Consider the following 18,162-nt stretch of genomic DNA (forward strand, 5'->3'; position numbering starts at 1 on the left):
ACAAAGGATGAGATGGTTGGATGGCATCATTGACTCAATGGACGTGAGTTTGAGTAAACCCTGGGAGACAGTGAAGGACAGAGAAGTCTGGCATGCTGCAGTCCATGGGGTCACAAAGAGTTGGACACGACTGAGTGCCGAAGCACAGAACAGCACAAACCCACCCCCATGCTCAGTAACTCCCTGGAAATGCTCACAGTTCCCTAGTCGGAGAACTAAGATCCCACATGCCACACTGCATGGCCAAAATAAAAGTAATAACCAGACAGTTTGGCAGATGGGAGGTTTGGAGATCAGGGAAGCACTGGTATTTGTTGAGTACCTTCTATAAATGGTGCTAAGAGCTGCTTATCTGTTATCCCATTTTGATCTCTTGGCCATTTATATGGCAGGCCTCATCTCCCTCTTATAAATGAGGAACCCAAGGCTCTTAGGAAAAGTAATTTGTGAGGACTCATCAATAGTGTTGTCACAAGAACATACTACGAAGTGGAGAAGACATCATTTAGGCCCTAAGGAGAAATGTTTACTAATGGAGAAAATTCTTAAGCTTGTGGTTCCTCACCTAGGAAAATTTAGCAACCTCCTTTTTGGTCTCTAGAAGTATTAACCTTATTTTTGTGATGGTTAAAGAATGGTTCTGCCCAAAGGCAGAGGAGTTAGACACATGAGTTTGCAAAGTTTCTTCTAAGTCTTACAAAACTATAATTTGGTGTTTTTATGATTTCAGATGTGTTCTTATTTATTTCCTTTTCTTAGGGTGGATAATATAGATGCAGCCGTGATGGATTTGAAAGAAAAGATTTGTATTCTAAGTGAAGAGGCCAAAATAGGAGCACACAGAAAACCAATAATCTTTCTCCATCCTGGTGACTGTGGTGGAGTCCTTGTGGAATTGGAGCAAGCCTGATGAGTAATTCACAAGAAACTGATTGCCCTGAAAAAGTCTTATCACAGTGTGCTTTGACACTGAGTCCTTCCCTGCTTCTATCACTGAGAAGTCAGAACTAAATTACAGAAAGGGAATTTTTTTTAAATTATATGTGTAAGTATACATATATATACACACAAAATATTTGCTGATTACTTTGGATTTTTTCCTGATTTGGAGAAAACTTTAATTACTGAATACTTATGGCACATTATTAAAATCATATTCATAGAAACAAATTATTCCTGTTCTGAAATGGGGTGATTGAGTACAGTGTGTCTGCTGTGTGGAAGCGGGTGCAGGATGGAGGCAATGAGGACGCCTGACAGCTGCATGGCCATGTATCCGGGACAAGGGCTTCCTAAGGATGTTATGGAGAGTTTTTTTAGAGCAAACTATTTAAGGATAAGGAGTCTTTACCTCAGAATTTTTGTTCTTCTGCAGCAGCACATGTTCACAATTTCCTTATTTTGGGGGCTAGTGCTGGATTATGAACAGGAAGTTTTGTGGCAAACTTGGTGCCTAATCTAGTGGGTGCATAGATAAGTAATTTTTTTTAAGTCGGTAGCCATAGAAAATTGGAAATATCAAAGGAACATCTTATTCAAAGGTGGGCACAATAAAGGACAGACAGAACTGGTAATGACCTAATAGAAGCAGAAGAGATCAAGAAGAGATGGAAAGAATACACTGAAGAACTATACAAAAAAAGATCTTAATGATCTGGATAACCACAATGATGTAGGCTCTCACTCAGAGTCAGGCATCCTGGAGTGTGGAGTCAAGTGGGCCTTAGGAAACAATGCTGCCAATAAATCCAGTGGGGGGAATGGAATTCCAAAAGACTTATTTAAAATCCTAAAACATGATGCTATTAAAGTGCTGCGCTCAATATATCAGCAAATTTGGAAAAACCTAGCAGAGGCCACAGGACTGGCAAAGGTCAATCCTCATCCCAATCCCCAAGAAGAGCATTACTAAGGAATTGTCAAACCACTGGACAATTGCACGCATCTCCCATGCTAGTAAGGTTATGCTCAAAGTCCTCCAAGCTAGGCTTCAGCAGTACGTGAACCAAGAACTTCCAGATATTCAAGCTGGGTTTAGAAAAGGCAGGGGAACCAGAAATGAAATTGCCAACATTTGCTGGACCATCAGAGAAGGCAATGGCACCCCACTCCAGTACTCTTGCCTGGAAAATCCCATGGATGGAGGAGCCTGGTAGGCTGCAGTCCATGGGGTCGCTAAGAGTCAGATAGGACTGAGCGACTTCACTTTCGCTTTTCACTTTCAGGCATTGGAGAAGGAAATGGCAACCCACTCCAGTGTTCTTGCCTGGAGAATCCCAGGGACGGGGGAGCCTGGTGGGCTGCCGTCTGTGGGGTCCCACAGAGTCAGACACTGAAGTGACTTAGCAGCTGGACCATAGAGAAAGCAAGGGAATTCCAGAAAAACATCTACTTCTGTTTCACTGACTATGCTAGAGCCTTTGACTGTGTGGATCATAACGAACTGTGGAAAATTCTTAAAGAGATGAGAATACCAGACTGCCTTACCTGTCTCCTGAGAAAGCTGTATGCAGGTCAAGAAGCATCAGTTAGAACACTGTTTGGAACAACTGACTGGTTCAGGATTGAGAATGGGGTACCACACAGCTGTTTATGTAACATATATGCTGAGCGAAAAATCCCTGGCTGGATGAGTTACAAGCTGAAATCAAGATTGCTGGGAGAAATATAAACAACCTGAGATATGCAGATGATATCACTCTAAAGGCAGAAATCAAAGAGGCACTAAAGACTCTCTTATTGAGGGTGAAGGAGAAAAGTGAAAAGCCAGCTTAAAACTCAATATTAAAAAAAAAAAAACCACAACCTAAGATCACAGTGATTGTAGCCATGAAATGAAAAGATGCTTGCTCCTTGAAAGAAAAGCTATGACAAACCTAGACAGCATATTAGAAAGCAGAGATATTACTTTGCCAACGAAGGTTCATATAGTCAAAGCTATGGTTATTCCTGTAGTCATATATGGATATGATATTTGGACCATATGAAGGCTGAGCGAGGAAGAAATGATGCTTTCAAACTGTGGTCCTGGAGAAGACTCTTGAGAGTCCCTTGAACTGCAAAGATAACAAAGCAGTCAATCCAGAGGAAATCAACACTGAATATTCACTGGAAGGACCTAAGCCTCAGCCCAAGCACTAGCCCCATCCCCAGCCCCAGGCCGAGCTCCACCCCCACGTGATGCTAACCGGTAAGCTGGAGCTCTATGGCAGGAGCGAGCGCACAACACACACATACATACACAAACACACACGCATACAAAGAGAGACACAACGCCGCCAGACAGGTAAAGAACCGAAACCACAAATAAGGCAGACGGAGAAAGAGGGAGAGAGAGACAGCAAGAGGATCACACAGACTTCCAAACCCGCTGCCGCAACATCATCCTCCTTCCCGGTTCCATTCTGTGTATAGACCCAGCACAACATCGCCCAACGACACAATCACACACATTGTCACCCACTCACCATATGGCCTGTGGGCGGGGGCGGGGTCTCGCTTTAGGTACCGAAGCCGAAGGGGACATTTGAGACCTCGGATGCGAGGAAGTCTTCGGGTCCCCACGGGTGATTGCCAGTTCCAGGGCACTGCGTCCAGCAGGGGCCCGCCAGCCCAAGGCTAAGCCCCCTCCCTTGGGGAAGTTGCTTTTTGCTCCTCACAACCTCTCTCTGAGGTGTGTCACGGTCTATGCCGCTGTGTCTGTCTCCCAGCTTATGCCATCCCCTGACCCATGTCCGTCTGCCATTCTCCGTCTCTCTGTCAGTCGCTCGGTGTCTCCCTCTCTCTGTCTCTCCCTCCCCGTGTGTGCCTGCGCGCTCGTGTCTGTCTGTCTGTCTGTCTGTCTGTCTGCATCTGCCTCGCGCCGTCTTGGGAGTGTGTCTCTGAACCTTCATCTCTTTCTGTCTCTGTCTCTCCTGACCCCCGGCCTCCCACGGGTGCTATGGCTGTGGCCCTGGCTGCCGCGCTGGCGCCGGCCGGCTGTCTCACGTGGCGTGGGTGCCTGCGAGTGTCTGTGTGTCTGTCCGTGTGCCTGCATGTCGCTCGTCTGCTCCCTCCGGAAGGTCCTGTGCTTGGAGGGCGGCGTGGGGGCAAGGGGGGCCTCGGGAGGGCGAAGGGGCGGGGCGGACGAGCTCTTGGTTCACCGCGCTGGTGGCTCCAGGTGGCTTTGGGCACCGGGCAGGTGCCGGGCAGGATGGGCGCTCAGGGCCACGGCTGGGCTGCGCACAGGCCCGCAGGAGGCTCAGAGGACCGCGGGCCCCAGCGGGCCCCGAAGCCAGAGAGCTCCGGGGCCACGTGGCCCTGAGCAGCGAAGGCCTTGGTGGGGTGGCGGGGGGGGGGGGGGGGGAAGCGGGGGGAGGGGGGCGGCGCGGGGAGGGGGGAGAGGTGGCTGAGGGGGGCGGCGGCCTCCGAGCGGGGCCGGGCCTGGAGGGTCCCAGGGTGGGAGAGCGCCAAGACCTCCGCCCCGCCTCACCCCTCCGCGCCCCTCACCCCACCCCACCCCACCCCACCCCACCCCACCCCACGCCCGATCCGCCGCAGGCATGCCGGGCCGGCTGCTCCGGGTCCAGGGTCCCGGGTCCCGGAAGCCCCGTGGTCCCCCGGGCCGGGCCAGGCGGGTGCTGGCCGGGGGTGGCGGTGTGCGGGGGGCGGAGCGGCGTCGGCCGGCCACACGGCCGCCGGGACTCCGGTCGCGGGTCGTGCAGCTCAAGTGCAGCGCGCGCTCCGTGGAGAGCTGCGGCCGGCTGGCCCGAGCGGCAGGTCGGAGCGAAAGGCAGGCGCAGCGCAGGGCTCTTAGGGCGCCCGGCGGCAGCCGCCCCCGTCTACGGCCATACCACCCTGAACGCGCCCGATCTCGTCTGATCTCGGAAGCTAAGCAGGGTCGGGCCTGGTTAGTACTTGGATGGGAGACCGCCTGGGAATACCGGGTGCTGTAGGCTTTTCTTTCTTTCTTTTTTTTTTTTTTGCCTCCCCGCTCCTTTAGCGCCCGTCCCCCACCCCCGCAAGCCCCACCTGCCGCTGGCCCCTCGCACCCCAGCGCGCTCAGAGCGGTCGCCTGCCTTCCAGCCCCTCCCGGGGTGGGTGGCCGGGGCCCCGACTCCCGCTGCAGACCTGGGTTGCCTCCGGGCGGCCCGCGAGCCCCTCCGCATTCGACTTCCAGGAAACCAGAGGACCGGCGAGGGCGGGGGTGGAGGGGGTGCTCTCTCTCTGGGGCTCCCTTGGCAGGCCTCAGGCACTTCTGGGCGGGGCCCCGGCCCCAGCCCCCGCCGCAGCCGCAGCCCCCGGCCCGTCCCCAGCCCCACCCCTCGACGCATCCTCGCAGGCAACCGCTGGGTCTCCCGCAGGCGCGCGCGCACAACACTCACACACACACACACACACAAAACAGTCACGCACACACACACCCCGCCCCACCGCCGCCGAGAAAGGTCAAGAGCCGGAGACCACAGGTAAGGGAGACGGAGAAACAGGGAGAGAGAGAGACAGACAGCAAGAGGACCACACAGACTTCCAAACCCCCGGCCGCCACACCCTGTCCCCTCCATTCTGGGTTTCCCCCGGCCCCCAGTCGACCGGACCCCACCGTCGCCCACCGACACTCACACACACACTCTCACGCACTCACCCTCTGGCCTGGGGGCGGGGGCTGGGTTTCGCCGTAGGTGGCCAAGCCGAAGGGGACCTTTGAGACCTCGGATGCGAGGAAGTCCGGGGGTCCCCACGGGTGATTGCCAGCCCCAGGGCGCTGCGTCCAGCCGGGGCCCGCCGGCCCAAGGCTGACGCCCCCTCCCTTAGGGAAGCTGCTTCTGCCGCACGGCCTCTCTCTGAGGTGTGTCACGGTCTGTGCCAGTGTGTCTATCTCGGAGCGGATGCCATCCCCTGTCCCCTGTCTGTCTCCCGTTCTCCGTCTCTCTGTCAGTCGCTCGGTGTCTCCCTCTCTCTGTCTCTCCCTCCCCGTGTGTGCCTGCGCGCTCGTGTCTGTCTGTCTGTCTGTCTGTCTGTCTGTCTGCATCTGCCTCGCGCCGTCTTGGGAGTGTGTCTCTGAACCTTCATCTCTTTCTGTCTCTGTCTCTCCTGACCCCCGGCCTCCCACGGGTGCTATGGCTGTGGCCCTGGCTGCCGCGCTGGCGCCGGCCGGCTGTCTCACGTGGCGTGGGTGCCTGCGAGTGTCTGTGTGTCTGTCCGTGTGCCTGCATGTCGCTCGTCTGCTCCCTCCGGAAGGTCCTGTGCTTGGAGGGTGGCGTGGGGGCAAGGGGGGCCTCGGGAGGGCGAAGGGGCGGGGCGGACGAGCTCTTGGTTCACCGCGCTGGTGGCTCCAGGTGGCTTTGGGCACCGGGCAGGTGCCGGGCAGGATGGGCGCTCAGGGCCACGTCTGGGCTGCGCACAGGCCCGCAGGAGGCTCAGAGGACCGCGGGCCCCAGCGGGCCCCGAAGCCAGAGAGCTCCGGGGCCACGTGGCCCTGAGCAGCGAAGGCCTTGGTGGGGTGGCGGCGGGGGGGGGGGGGGGGAGGCGGGGGGAGGGGGGCGGCGCGGGGAGGGGGGAGAGGTGGCTGAGGGGGGCGGCGGCCTCCGAGCGGGGCCGGGCCTGGAGGGTCCCAGGGTGAGAGAGCGCCAAGACCTCCGCCCCGCCTCACCCCTCCGCGCCCCTCACCCCACCCCACCCCACCCCACCCCACCCCACCCCACGCCCGATCCGCCGCAGGCATGCCGGGCCGGCTGCTCCGGGTCCAGGGTCCCGGGTCCCGGAAGCCCCGTGGTCCCCCGGGCCGGGCCAGGCGGGTGCTGGCCGGGGGTGGCGGTGTGCGGGGGGCGGAGCGGCGTCGGCCGGCCACACGGCCGCCGGGACTCCGGTCGCGGGTCGTGCAGCTCAAGTGCAGCGCGCGCTCCGTGGAGAGCTGCGGCCGGCTGGCCCGAGCGGCAGGTCGGAGCGAAAGGCAGGCGCAGCGCAGGGCTCTTAGGGCGCCCGGCGGCAGCCGCCCCCGTCTACGGCCATACCACCCTGAACGCGCCCGATCTCGTCTGATCTCGGAAGCTAAGCAGGGTCGGGCCTGGTTAGTACTTGGATGGGAGACCGCCTGGGAATACCGGGTGCTGTAGGCTTTTCTTTCTTTCTTTTTTTTTTTTTTGCCTCCCCGCTCCTTTAGCGCCCGTCCCCCACCCCCGCAAGCCCCACCTGCCGCTGGCCCCTCGCACCCCAGCGCGCTCAGAGCGGTCGCCTGCCTTCCAGCCCCTCCCGGGGTGGGTGGCCGGGGCCCCGACTCCCGCTGCAGACCTGGGTTGCCTCCGGGCGGCCCGCGAGCCCCTCCGCATTCGACTTCCAGGAAACCAGAGGACCGGCGAGGGCGGGGGTGGAGGGGGTGCTCTCTCTCTGGGGCTCCCTTGGCAGGCCTCAGGCACTTCTGGGCGGGGCCCCGGCCCCAGCCCCCGCCGCAGCCGCAGCCCCCGGCCCGTCCCCAGCCCCACCCCTCGACGCATCCTCGCAGGCAACCGCTGGGTCTCCCGCAGGCGCGCGCGCACAACACTCACACACACACACACACAAAACAGTCACGCACACACACACCCCGCCCCACCGCCGCCGAGAAAGGTCAAGAGCCCGGAGACCACAGGTAAGGGAGACGGAGAAACAGGGAGAGAGAGAGACAGACAGCAAGAGGACCACACAGACTTCCAAACCCCCGGCCGCCACACCCTGTCCCCTCCATTCTGGGTTTCCCCCGGCCCCCAGTCGACCGGACCCCACCGTCGCCCACCGACACTCACACACACACTCTCACGCACTCACCCTCTGGCCTGGGGGCGGGGGCTGGGTTTCGCCGTAGGTGGCCAAGCCGAAGGGGACCTTTGAGACCTCGGATGCGAGGAAGTCCGGGGGTCCCCACGGGTGATTGCCAGCCCCAGGGCGCTGCGTCCAGCCGGGGCCCGCCGGCCCAAGGCTGACGCCCCCTCCCTTAGGGAAGCTGCTTCTGCCGCACGGCCTCTCTCTGAGGTGTGTCACGGTCTGTGCCAGTGTGTCTATCTCGGAGCGGATGCCATCCCCTGTCCCCTGTCCGTCTCCCGTTCTCCGTCTCTCTGTCAGTCGCTCGGTGTCTATCTCTGTCTCTCCCTCCCCGTGTGTGCCTGCGCGCTCGTGTCTGTCTGTCTGTCTGTCTGTCTGTCTGTCTGCATCTGCCTCGCGCCGTCTTGGGAGTGTGTCTCTGAACCTTCATCTCTTTCTGTCTCTGTCTCTCCTGACCCCCGGCCTCCCACGGGTGCTATGGCTGTGGCCCTGGCTGCCGCGCTGGCGCCGGCCGGCTGTCTCACGTGGCGTGGGTGCCTGCGAGTGTCTGTGTGTCTGTCCGTGTGCCTGCATGTCGTTCGTCTGCTCCCTCCGGAAGGTCCTGTGCTTGGAGGGCGGCGTGGGGGCAAGGGGGCCTCGGGAGGGCGAAGGGGCGGGGCGGACGAGCTCTTGGTTCACCGCGCTGGTGGCTCCAGGTGGCTTTGGGCACCGGGCAGGTGCCGGGCAGGATGGGCGCTCAGGGCCACGGCTGGGCTGCGCACAGGCCCGCAGGAGGCTCAGAGGACCGCGGGCCCCAGCGGGCCCCGAAGCCAGAGAGCTCCGGGGCCACGTGGCCCTGAGCAGCGAAGGCCTTGGTGGGGTGGCGGGGGGGGGGGGGGGGGGGAGGAGGCGGGGGGAGGGGGGCGGGGCGGGGAGGGGGGAGAGGTGGCTGAGGGGGGCGGCGGCTTCCGAGCGGGGCCGGGCCTGGAGGGTCCCAGGGTGAGAGAGCGCCAAGACCTCCGCCCCGCCTCACCCCTCCGCGCCCCTCACCCCACCCCACCCCACCCCACCCCACCCCACCCCACGCCCGATCCGCCGCAGGCATGCGGGCCGGCTGCTCCGGGTCCAGGGTCCCGGGTCCCGGAAGCCCCGTGGTCCCCCGGGCCGGGCCAGGCGGGTGCTGGCCGGGGGTGGCGGTGTGCGGGGGGCGGAGCGGCGTCGGCCGGCCACACGGCCGCCGGGACTCCGGTCGCGGGTCGTGCAGCTCAAGTGCAGCGCGCGCCTCCGTGGGGGGCTGCGGCCGGCTGGCCCGAGCGGCAGGTCGGAGCGAAAGGCAGGCGCAGCGCAGGGCTCTTAGGGCGCCCGGCGGCAGCTGCCCCCGTCTACGGCCATACACCCCTGAACGCGCCCGATCTCGTCTGATCTCGGAAGCTAAGCAGGGTCGGGCCTGGTTAGTACTTGGATGGGAGACCGCCTGGGAATACCGGGTGCTGTAGGCTTTTCTTTCTTTTCTTTTTTTTTTTTTTTGCCTCCCTCTCCTTTACTTTAGCGCCCGCCCCCCACCCCCGCAAGCCCCACCTGCCGCTGGCCCCTCGCACCCCAGCGCGCTCAGAGCGGTCGCCTGCCTTCCAGCCCCTCCCGGGGTGGGTGGCCGGGGCCCCGACTCCCGCTGCAGACCTGGGTTGCCTCCGGGCGGCCCGCGAGCCCCTCCGCATTCGACTTCCAGGAAACCAGAGGACCGGCGAGGGCGGGGGTGGAGGGGGTGCTCTCTCTCTGGGGCTCCCTTGGCAGGCCTCAGGCACTTCTGGGCGGGGCCCCGGCCCCAGCCCCCGCCGCAGCCGCAGCCCCCGGCCCGTCCCCAGCCCCACCCCTCGACGCATCCTCGCAGGCAACCGCTGGGTCTCCCGCAGGCGCGCGCGCACAACACTCACACACACACACACACAAAACAGTCACGCACACACACACCCCGCCCCACCGCCGCCGAGAAAGGTCAAGAGCCGGAGACCACAGGTAAGGGAGACGGAGAAACAGGGAGAGAGAGAGACAGACAGCAAGAGGACCACACAGACTTCCAAACCCCCGGCCGCCACACCCTGTCCCCTCCATTCTGGGTTCCCCCCGGCCCCCGTCGACCCGGACCCCGCAAATGCTCCCGCCGACACACTCACACACACACTCTCACGCACTCACCCTCTGGCCTGGGGGCGGGGGCTGGGTCTCGCCGTAGGTGGCCAAGCCGAAGGGGACCTTTGAGACCTCCAGGATGCGGGAAGTCCGGGGTCCCACGGGTGATTGCCAGCCCCCAGGGCGCTGCGTCCAGCCGGGGCCCAACGGCCGGGCTGCGACGCCCCCTCTTCGAGGAAGCTGCTGCGCCGCACGGCCTCTCTCTGGGGTGTGCGTCGTCTGCGTACCCAGGTGTCTATCCTCGAGGCGGATGCCATCCCCTGTCCCTGTCGTCTCCCGTTCTCCGTCTCTCTGTCAGTCGCTCGGTGTCTCCCTCTCTGTCTCTCTCTGTGTGCCTGCGCGCTCGTCGCCCGCATGTCTGTCTCCTTCTCTTCTGTCTGTCTGTCTCTCACTCATCTTGGGAGTGTGTCTCTGAGCCTTCATCTCATGCTGTCTCTGTCTCTGGCCCCGGCCTCACAGACATGGCTGTGGCTGCCGCGCTGGCGCCGGCCGGCTGTCCCTGCACGTGGCGTGGGTGCCTGCGAGTGTCTGTGTGTCTGTCCGTGTGCCTGCATGTCGTTTGCCGTCTGCACTCCCTCCGGAAGGTCCTGTGCTTGGAGGGCGGCGTGGGGGCAAGGGGGCCTCGGGAGGAGCACGAAGGGGCGGGGCGGACGAGCTCTTGGTTCACCGCGCTGGTGAAGCCAGATGGCTTTGGGCACCGAGCAGGTGCCGGGCAGGATGGGCGCTCGAGACCACGGCTGGGCTGCGCACAGGCCCCGCAGGAAGACCGCGAGAGGACCGCGGGCCCCAGCGGGTCGAGGCGGCGGCTCGGGGCCATGGCCCTGAGCAGCGAGGCCTTGGTGGGGTGGCGGGGGGGGAGAGCGGGGGGGGCGGGGCGGGGAGAGGAGACGGCTGAGGGGGCGGCGGCTTCCAGGCCGGGGCCGGGCCTGGAGGGTCCCAGGGTGAGAGAGCGCCAAGACCTCCGCCCCGCCTCACCCTCCGCGCCCCTCGCGCACCCCCTTCCACCCCACTTCACCACCCGCCCCAGTCCGCCGCGGGGCTGCTCCTGCCGTTCGGCTGCTCCGGTCCGGGGTCTGGTCCCGTCCCCGTGGTCCCCAGGCCAGGCCTGGGCAGGTGCTGGCCGGGGGTGGCGGTGTGCAGGGGCGGAGCGGCGTCGGCCGGCTTCCCCGGCCATGCCGGGGCCTCAGTCGCGGGTCGACGCCGCGCTCGTGCAGCGCGCCTCCGTGGGGAGCTGAGCGGCCGGCCAGGCGGCAGGTCGGAGCGAAAGGCAGGCGCAGCGCAGGGCTCTTAGGGCGCCCGGCGGCGAAAATACCTCCGTCTGGCCACCACTGAACGCCCGATCTCGTCCTGAATAAGGAAAGCTAAGCAGGGTCAGGCTGGTGTCCTTGGATGGGGCTCCGCCTGAGGAGTACCGGGTGCTGCCAGGCTTCTTTCTTTCTTTTTTTTTTTTGCCTCTGCTCCTTTAGCGCCCGTCCCCCCACCCCGCAAGCCCCACCTGCCGCTGGCCCCTCGCACCCCAGCGCGCTCAGAGCGGTCCTTACCTTCAGCCCCTCCCGGGGTGGGTGGCCGGGAGCCCCGAGCACCCGCTGCAGACCTGGGTTGCCTCGGGCGGCCCGCGAGCCCCTCCGCATTCGACTTCCCAGGAAACCAGAGGACCGGCGAGGGCGGGGGTGGAGGGGTGCTCTCTCTCTGGGGCTCCCTTGGCAGGCCTCAGGCACTTCTGGGCAGGGCCCCGGCCCCAGCCCCCGCCGCAGCGCGGCTTCGGCCCGTCCCCAGCCCCACCCCTCGACGCATCCTCGCAGGCAACCGCTGGGTCTCCCGCAGGCGCGCGCGCACAACACTCACACACACACACACAAAACAGTCACGCACACACACACCCCGCCCCACACCGCCGCCGAGAAAGGTCAAGAGCCGGAGACCACAGGTAAGGGAGACGGAGAAACGGGGAGAGAGAGACAGACCAGCAAGGACCACACAGACTTCCAAACCCCCGGCCGCCACACCCTGTCCCCTCCATTCTGGGTTCCCCCGGCCCCCAGTCGACCGGACCCCCCGTCGCCCACCGACACTCACTGCTCCGCACTCACCCCTCTCCGGCGCAAGAGGCGGGGCTGATTTCGCCGTAGGTGGCCAAGCCGAGGGGACCTTTGAGACCTCGGATGCGAGGAAGTCCGGGGTCCCCCCGTTACCCAGCTTGGGGCGCTGCGTCCAGCCGGGGCCCGCCGGGCCCGGGCGGCACCTCACCGGGAGAAGCTGCTTCTGCGCGGCCCTCTCTCTGAGGTGTGTCACGGTCTGTGCCAGTGTGTCTATCTCGGAGCGGATACTCCCTGTCTCTGTCCGTCTCCCGTTCCTCCGTCTGTCCAGTCGCTCGGTGTCTCCCTCTCTGTCTCTCTGTGCGCTGTGCCTGCACGCTCGTGTCTGTCTGTCTGTCTGTCTGTCTGTCTGTCTCCATCACACTCGCGCCGTCTTGGGAGTGTCTGTCTCTGAACCTTCATCTCTTTCTGTCTCCTGTCTCTCCTGACCCCCGGCCTCCCACAGGTGCTATGGCTGTGGCTGGCTGCTGCTGCTGGCCTCGGCCGGCTGTCTCACGTGGCGTGAGTGCCTGCAGGTGTGTGTGTCCGTGTGCGCGCGTCGTTCGTCTGCTCCCTCTGAAGGGTCTGCTTCTTGGAGGGGCGGCGTGGGGGACAGGGGGCCTCGGGAGGGCGAAGGGGCGGGGCGGACAGGCTCCTTGGTTCTGCCTTCTGGGTGACTTCCCAGGTGGCTTTGGGCACCGGGCAGGTGCGCAGGCAGATGGAGCACTCGGGCCACGGCCGGGCTCTTGCCTGGGCCCCGCAGGAGCTCGGAAGGACCCGCGGGCCCCAGCTGGGCCAGGCAGAGCTCCCGGGGTGTGGCCCTGAGCAGCAGGCCTTGGTGGGGTGGCGGGGGGGGGGGGGGGGGGGGAGGAGGCGGGGGGAGGGGGGCGGGGCGGGGAGGGGGAGGGGGTGGCTGAGGGCAGCAGCCGAGCAGGACAGGCCCTGGAGGTCAGGAGCGAGGAGGCGCCAGACCTGCTTCCGCCTCACCCTCTGCCCCTCACCCCACCCACCCCCACCCCCACCCCACCCCCACGCCCGATCCGCCGCAGGCGCGCAGATGGCTGCTCCCGGGTCCGGGGTCCCCGGGTCCCAGGAAGCTTAATGGGTCCCCGGGCGGGCAAGGCAGGTGCGCTGGCCAGGGGGTGGCGGGGTGTGCGGGGGGCGGAGCGGCGTCGAGCAGCACACGGCCACATGGGACTCCAAGTCGCGGGTCGTGCAGGCTGAAGTGCGGCTGCGCGCTCGCGGGAGCTGCGGCCGGCGGCCCGAGCGGCAGGTCGGAGCGAGCAGGCGCAGCGCAGGGCTCTTAGGGCGCCCGGCCCGGCAAGCTCTTGTCTACACGAGCCGCGCCACCTGAACGCGCCCGATCTCGTCTGATCTGCGGAAGCTAAGCAGGGTCGGGCCTGAATGCTGGCTCGCGGATGGAGACGCCCAGCACTGGGAATACCGGGTGCTGTAGGCTTTTCTTTCTTTCTTTTTTTTTTTTGCCTCCTCGCTGGCGCCTTCACCCCCGCCGACCCCACCTCACACGCTGGCCCTCGCACCCCAGCGCGCGCGCTCGAAACGGTGCCTGCCTTCCAGCCCCTCGGGGTGGGCTGGCCGCGGGCTGACACACTGCAGACCCTGGGTTGCCTCCGGGCGGCCCGCAGGCCCCTCCGCGTTCGACTTCCGAGAAAACCAAGAGGACCGGCGGGCGAGGGTGGGCGTGCTCTCTCTGGGGCTCCCTTGGCAGGCCTCGGGCACTTCTGGGCGGGGCCCCCAGCCCCAGCCCCTGCAAGCGCAGCCCCGGCCCGTCCCCAGCCCCACCCCTCGACGCATCCGCGGCAGCCCGCACCGGTCTCCCGCAGGCGCGCGCGCACAACACTCACACACACACACACACAAAACAGTCACGCACACACACCCCGCCCCCACCGCCGCCGAGAAAGGTCGAAACCCGGAGACCACAGGTAAGGGAGACGGAGAAACAGAGAGAGAGACAGACAGCAAGGACCACACAGACTTCCAAACCTGCAGCCTTACACCCTGTCCCTCCATTCTGGGATCCCCCCGGCCCCCAGTCGACCGGACCCACCGTCGCCCGCCGACACACTCGCACACACACTCTCACGCTCACCTGGCCTAGAGGGGCGGGGGCTGGGTCGCCCGTGGAGGTGGCCAAGCCGAAGGGACGCTGAGGCCTCGGATGCGAGGAAGTCCGGGGTCCCCCTGGTGATTGCCGGCCCCGGGGCGCTGCGTCCGCCGGCCCCGCCCGGCCAGGCGCTTCTCCTTAGGGAAGCTGCTTCCGCCGCACGGCCTCTCTCTGAGGTGTGTCACGGTCTGTGCCAGTGTGTGTCTATCTCGGGCTCGGATGCTTGTCCACACATCTGCCTATCGTGTCTGCAGTTCTCCGTCTCTCTGTCAGTCTTTCCAGGTATACTCCCTCTCTCTTTTGTCTCTCCCTGCCCCGTGTAGGCGCCTGCGCTCGTGTCTGTCTGTCTGTCTGTCTGTCTGTCTGTCTGTGCACTCTGCCTCGCGCCATCTTGGGAGTGTGTCCTCTGAACCTTCATCTCTTTCTGTCTCTGTCTCTCCTGACCCCCGGCCTCCCAGGTGCTATGGCTGTGGCCCTGGCTGCCGCGCTGGCGCCGGCGGCTGTCACGTGGCGTGGGTGCCTGCAGGTGTCTGTGTGTCTGTCCGTGTGCCTGCATGTCGTTCGTCTGCTCCCTCCCGGAAGGTCCTGTGCTTGGAGGGCGGCGTGGGGGCAAGGGGGCCTCGGGAGGCGAAGGGGCGGGGCGGACGGAAGCCTTGGTTCACCGCGCTGGTGGCTCCAGGTGGCTTTGGGCACCGGGCAGGTGCCAGGCAGGATGGGCGCTCAGGGCCACGGCTGGGCTGCGCACAGGCCCGCAGGAGGCTCAGAGGACGCGGGCCCCCAGCAGGTCTGAAGCTGAGAGCTCCGGGGCCACGTGGCCCTGAGCAGCGAAGGCCTTGGTGGCGGTGGCGGGGGGGGGGGGGGGAGGAGGCGGGGAGGGGGCGGGGCGGGGAGGGGGAGAGGTGGCTGGGGGGGCGGCTGAGGCAGGGCCGGGCCTGGAGGGTCCCAGGGTGAGAGAGCGCCAAGACCTCCGCCCCGCCTCACCCCTCCGCGCGCCCCTCACCCCACCCACCACCCACCCCACCCCCACGCCCGTCCGCCGCAGGCATGCCGGGCCGGCTGCTCCGGGTCCAGGGTCCCGGGTCCCGGAAACCCCGTGGTCCCCGGGCCGGGCCAGGCGGGTGCTGGCCGGGGGTGGCGGTGTGCGGGGGCGGGCGGCGTCGGCCGGCACCGCGGCCGCCGGGACTCCCGATCGCGGTCGGCCGCAGCTCGAGTGCAGCGCGCGCTCCGTGGGGAGCTGCGGCCGGCTGGCCCGAGCGGCAGGTCGGAGCGAAAGGCGGGCGCAGCCGCGGGGCTCTTCCAGGGCGCCCGGCGCGCTCCTCCCGTCCCGGCCATACCACCCTGAACGCGCCCGATCTCGTCTGATCTCGGAAGCTAAGCGGGGTCAGACGCGAGATTGGTATTACTTGGATGGGAGACCGCCTGGGAATACCGGGTGCTGTAGGCTTTTCTTTCTTTCTTTTTTTTTTTTTCGCCTCCCGCTCCTTCCAACCGTCCCCCACCCGCAAGCCCCACCTGCCGCTGACACTCGCACCCCCAGCGCGCTCAGGCAGTCCTTTTGCCCCCAGCCCCTCCCGGGGTGGGTGGCCGGGGCCCCGACTCCCGCTGCGGGCCTAGGACGCGCCGGGCGGCCCGCGAGCCCCTCCGCATTCGACTTCCAGGAAACCAGAGGACCGGCGGGGGCGGGGGTGGAGGAGGGGTGCTCTCTCTCTGGGGCTCCCTTGGCAGGCCTCCAGGCACTTCTGGGCGGGGCCCCGGCCCTGACCCCGCCGCAGCCGCGGCCCCTGAGCCCGTCCCCAGCCCCACCCCTCGACGCATCCTCGCAGGCAACCGCTGGGTCTCCCGCAGGCGCGCGCGCACAACACTCACACACACACACACACACAAAACAGTCACGCACACACACACCCCGCCCCACCGCCGCCGAGAAAGGTCAAGAGCCGGGAGACCACAGGTAAGGGAGACGGAGAAACAGGGAGAGAGAGAGACAGACAGCAAGAGGACCACACAGACTTCCAAACCCCCGGCCGCCACACCCTGTCCCCTCCATTCTGGGTTTCCCTGGCCCCCAGTCTGACAGACTGCCGTGGCACCGACACTCACACACACACTCTCACGCACTCACCTCTGGCCTGGGGGCGGGGGCTGGGTTTCGCCGTAGGTGGCCAAGCCGGGGGACCTTTGAGACCTCGGATGCGAGGAAGTCCGGGGGTCCCCACGGGTGATTGCCAGCCCCAAGGGCGCCGTCCCGGCCAGGGCCAACGGCCCAGAGCTGACGCCCCTCCGCCAGGAAGCGCTGCCGCACGGCCTCTCTCTGGTGTGTCACGGTCTGCCCAGTGTCCATCTCGGAGCGGATGCCATCACCTGGCTCTGCAATACTCCCGTTCTCCGTCTCTCTGTCAGTCGCTCGGTGTCTCCCTCTCTCTGTCTCTCCCCTCCCGTGTGTGCCTGCGCGCTCGTGTCTGTCTGTCTGTCTGTCTGTCTGTCTGTCTGTCTGCCTCGCGCCGTCTTAGAGTGTGTCTGAACCTGTCTCTTTCTGTCTCTGTCTCTGACCCCCGGCCTCCTGGGTGCTGGCTGTGGCCTGGCTGCGCGCTGGCGCCGGCCGGCTCACACGTGGCGTGGGTGCTGCCCGGAGCGCTCCTGTGTGTCCCGTGTGCCTGCATGTCGCTCGTCTGCTCCCTCCGCGGAGGGTCTGTGCTTGGAGGGTGGCGTGGGGGCAAGGGGGCCTCGGGAGGGCGAAGGAGCCGGGGCGGACGAGCTCTTGGTTCACCGCGCTGGTGGCCGGGTGGCTTTGGGCACCGGGCGGGTGCCGAGCAGGATGGGCGCTCGGGGCCACGTCTGGGCTGCGCACAGGCCCGCAGGAGGCTCAGAGGACCGCGGGCCCCAGCGGGCCCCGAAGCCAGAGAGCTCCGGGGCCGTGGCCCTGACGCAGCAGGCCTTGGTGGGGTGGCGGCGGGGAGGGGGGGGGGAGGCGGGGGGAGGGGGCGGCGCGGGGAGGGGGGAGAGGTGGCTGAGGGGGCGGCGGCCTCCGAGCGGGGCCGGGCCTGGAGGGTCCCAGGGTGAGAGAGCGCCAAGACCTCCGCCCCGCCTCACCCCTCCGCGCCCCTCACCCCCACCCCACCCCCACCCCACCCCACCCCCACCCCACGCCCGATCCGCCGCGAGCATGCCGGAGCCGAGCTTCCTCTCAGGTCCAGGGGTCCCGGGTCCCCCGGAAGCCCGTGGTCCCCCGGAGCCCAGGCCAGGCGGGTGCGGCCGGGGGTGGCGGTGTGCGAGGCAGGAGCGGCGTCGGCCGGCCACACGGCGCCAGGGACCTCGGTCGCGGGTCGTGCAGCTCAAGTGCAGCGCGCGCTCCGTGGAGAGCTGCGGCCGGCCGGCCCCGAGCCGGCAGGTCGGAGCAAAGAGCAGGCGCAGCGCAGGGCTCTTAGGGCGCCAGCGGCAGCCACCACCGTCTACCCCGGCCGCTGCCACCCTGAACGCGCCCGATCTCGTCTGATCTCGGAGGCAAGCAGGGTCGGGCCTGGTTAGTACTTGGATGGGAGACCGCCTGGGAATACCGGGTGCTGTGGGCTTTTCTTTCTTTCTTTTTTTTTTTTCTCTTACATCGCTGGCGCCCGTCCCCCACCCCCCCGGCCCACCTGCCGCTGGCCCCTCGCTGCCCGACGCTCCGCGGGCGGTCGCCTGCCCTTCCCGGCCCCCTCCCGGGGTGGGTGGCCGGGGCCCCGACTCCCGCTGCAGACCTGGGTTGCCTCCGGGCGGCCGCGAGCCTCGCATTCGACTTCCAGAGCAGAGGACCGGCGAGGGCGGGGGTGGAGGGGGTGCTCTCTCCTCCTGGGGCTCCTTGGCGGGAGGCCTCGGGCGCTTCTGGGCGGGGCCCCGGCCCCGGCCACCCCGCCACGGCCGCAGCCCCCGGCCCGTCCCCAGCCCCGCCTCGACGCATCCTCGCAGGCAACCGCTGGGTCTCCCGCAGGCGCGCGCACAACACTCACACACACACACACACAAAACAGTCACGCACAC

General features: G+C 65.5%; 1 long non-coding RNA gene, 3 other non-coding genes and 1 pseudogene across 6 annotated transcripts in view; all 5 read left to right on the plus strand.

The window, feature by feature from the left end:
• The window catches only part of LOC147343218 (uncharacterized), a 31,989-nt gene extending 30,819 nt beyond the window's left edge, over positions 1-1,170 (plus strand). For all 3 annotated transcript variants that reach the window (XR_015156599.1, XR_015156597.1, XR_015156600.1), the window contains exon 4: positions 760-1,170. This is a non-coding gene — a long non-coding RNA (uncharacterized LOC147343218). The remainder of the gene's footprint in view (positions 1-759) is intronic.
• Positions 1,171-4,818: 3,648 nt separating this feature from the next.
• On the plus strand, positions 4,819-4,937 carry LOC147343219 (5S ribosomal RNA). The gene has a single exon (XR_015157254.1). It is a non-coding gene; the product is annotated as a 5S ribosomal RNA (ribosomal RNA).
• A 2,041-nt stretch (positions 4,938-6,978) lies between these two features.
• Positions 6,979-7,097, plus strand: LOC147343220 (5S ribosomal RNA). The gene has a single exon (XR_015157255.1). It is a non-coding gene; the product is annotated as a 5S ribosomal RNA (ribosomal RNA).
• A 2,038-nt stretch (positions 7,098-9,135) lies between these two features.
• On the plus strand, positions 9,136-9,254 carry LOC147343221 (5S ribosomal RNA). The gene has a single exon (XR_015157227.1). It is a non-coding gene; the product is annotated as a 5S ribosomal RNA (ribosomal RNA).
• Positions 9,255-17,595: 8,341 nt separating this feature from the next.
• On the plus strand, positions 17,596-17,714 carry LOC147343222 (5S ribosomal RNA; annotated as a pseudogene).
• The last annotated feature ends 448 nt before the right edge of the window (positions 17,715-18,162 follow it).

Source organism: Bos grunniens, chromosome 28 (genome assembly GCF_055505025.1).
Source record: "Bos grunniens cultivar Pamir isolate PY7600 chromosome 28, Bosgru_T2T1.0, whole genome shotgun sequence".
Lineage (NCBI taxonomy): Eukaryota > Metazoa > Chordata > Mammalia > Artiodactyla > Bovidae > Bos > Bos grunniens.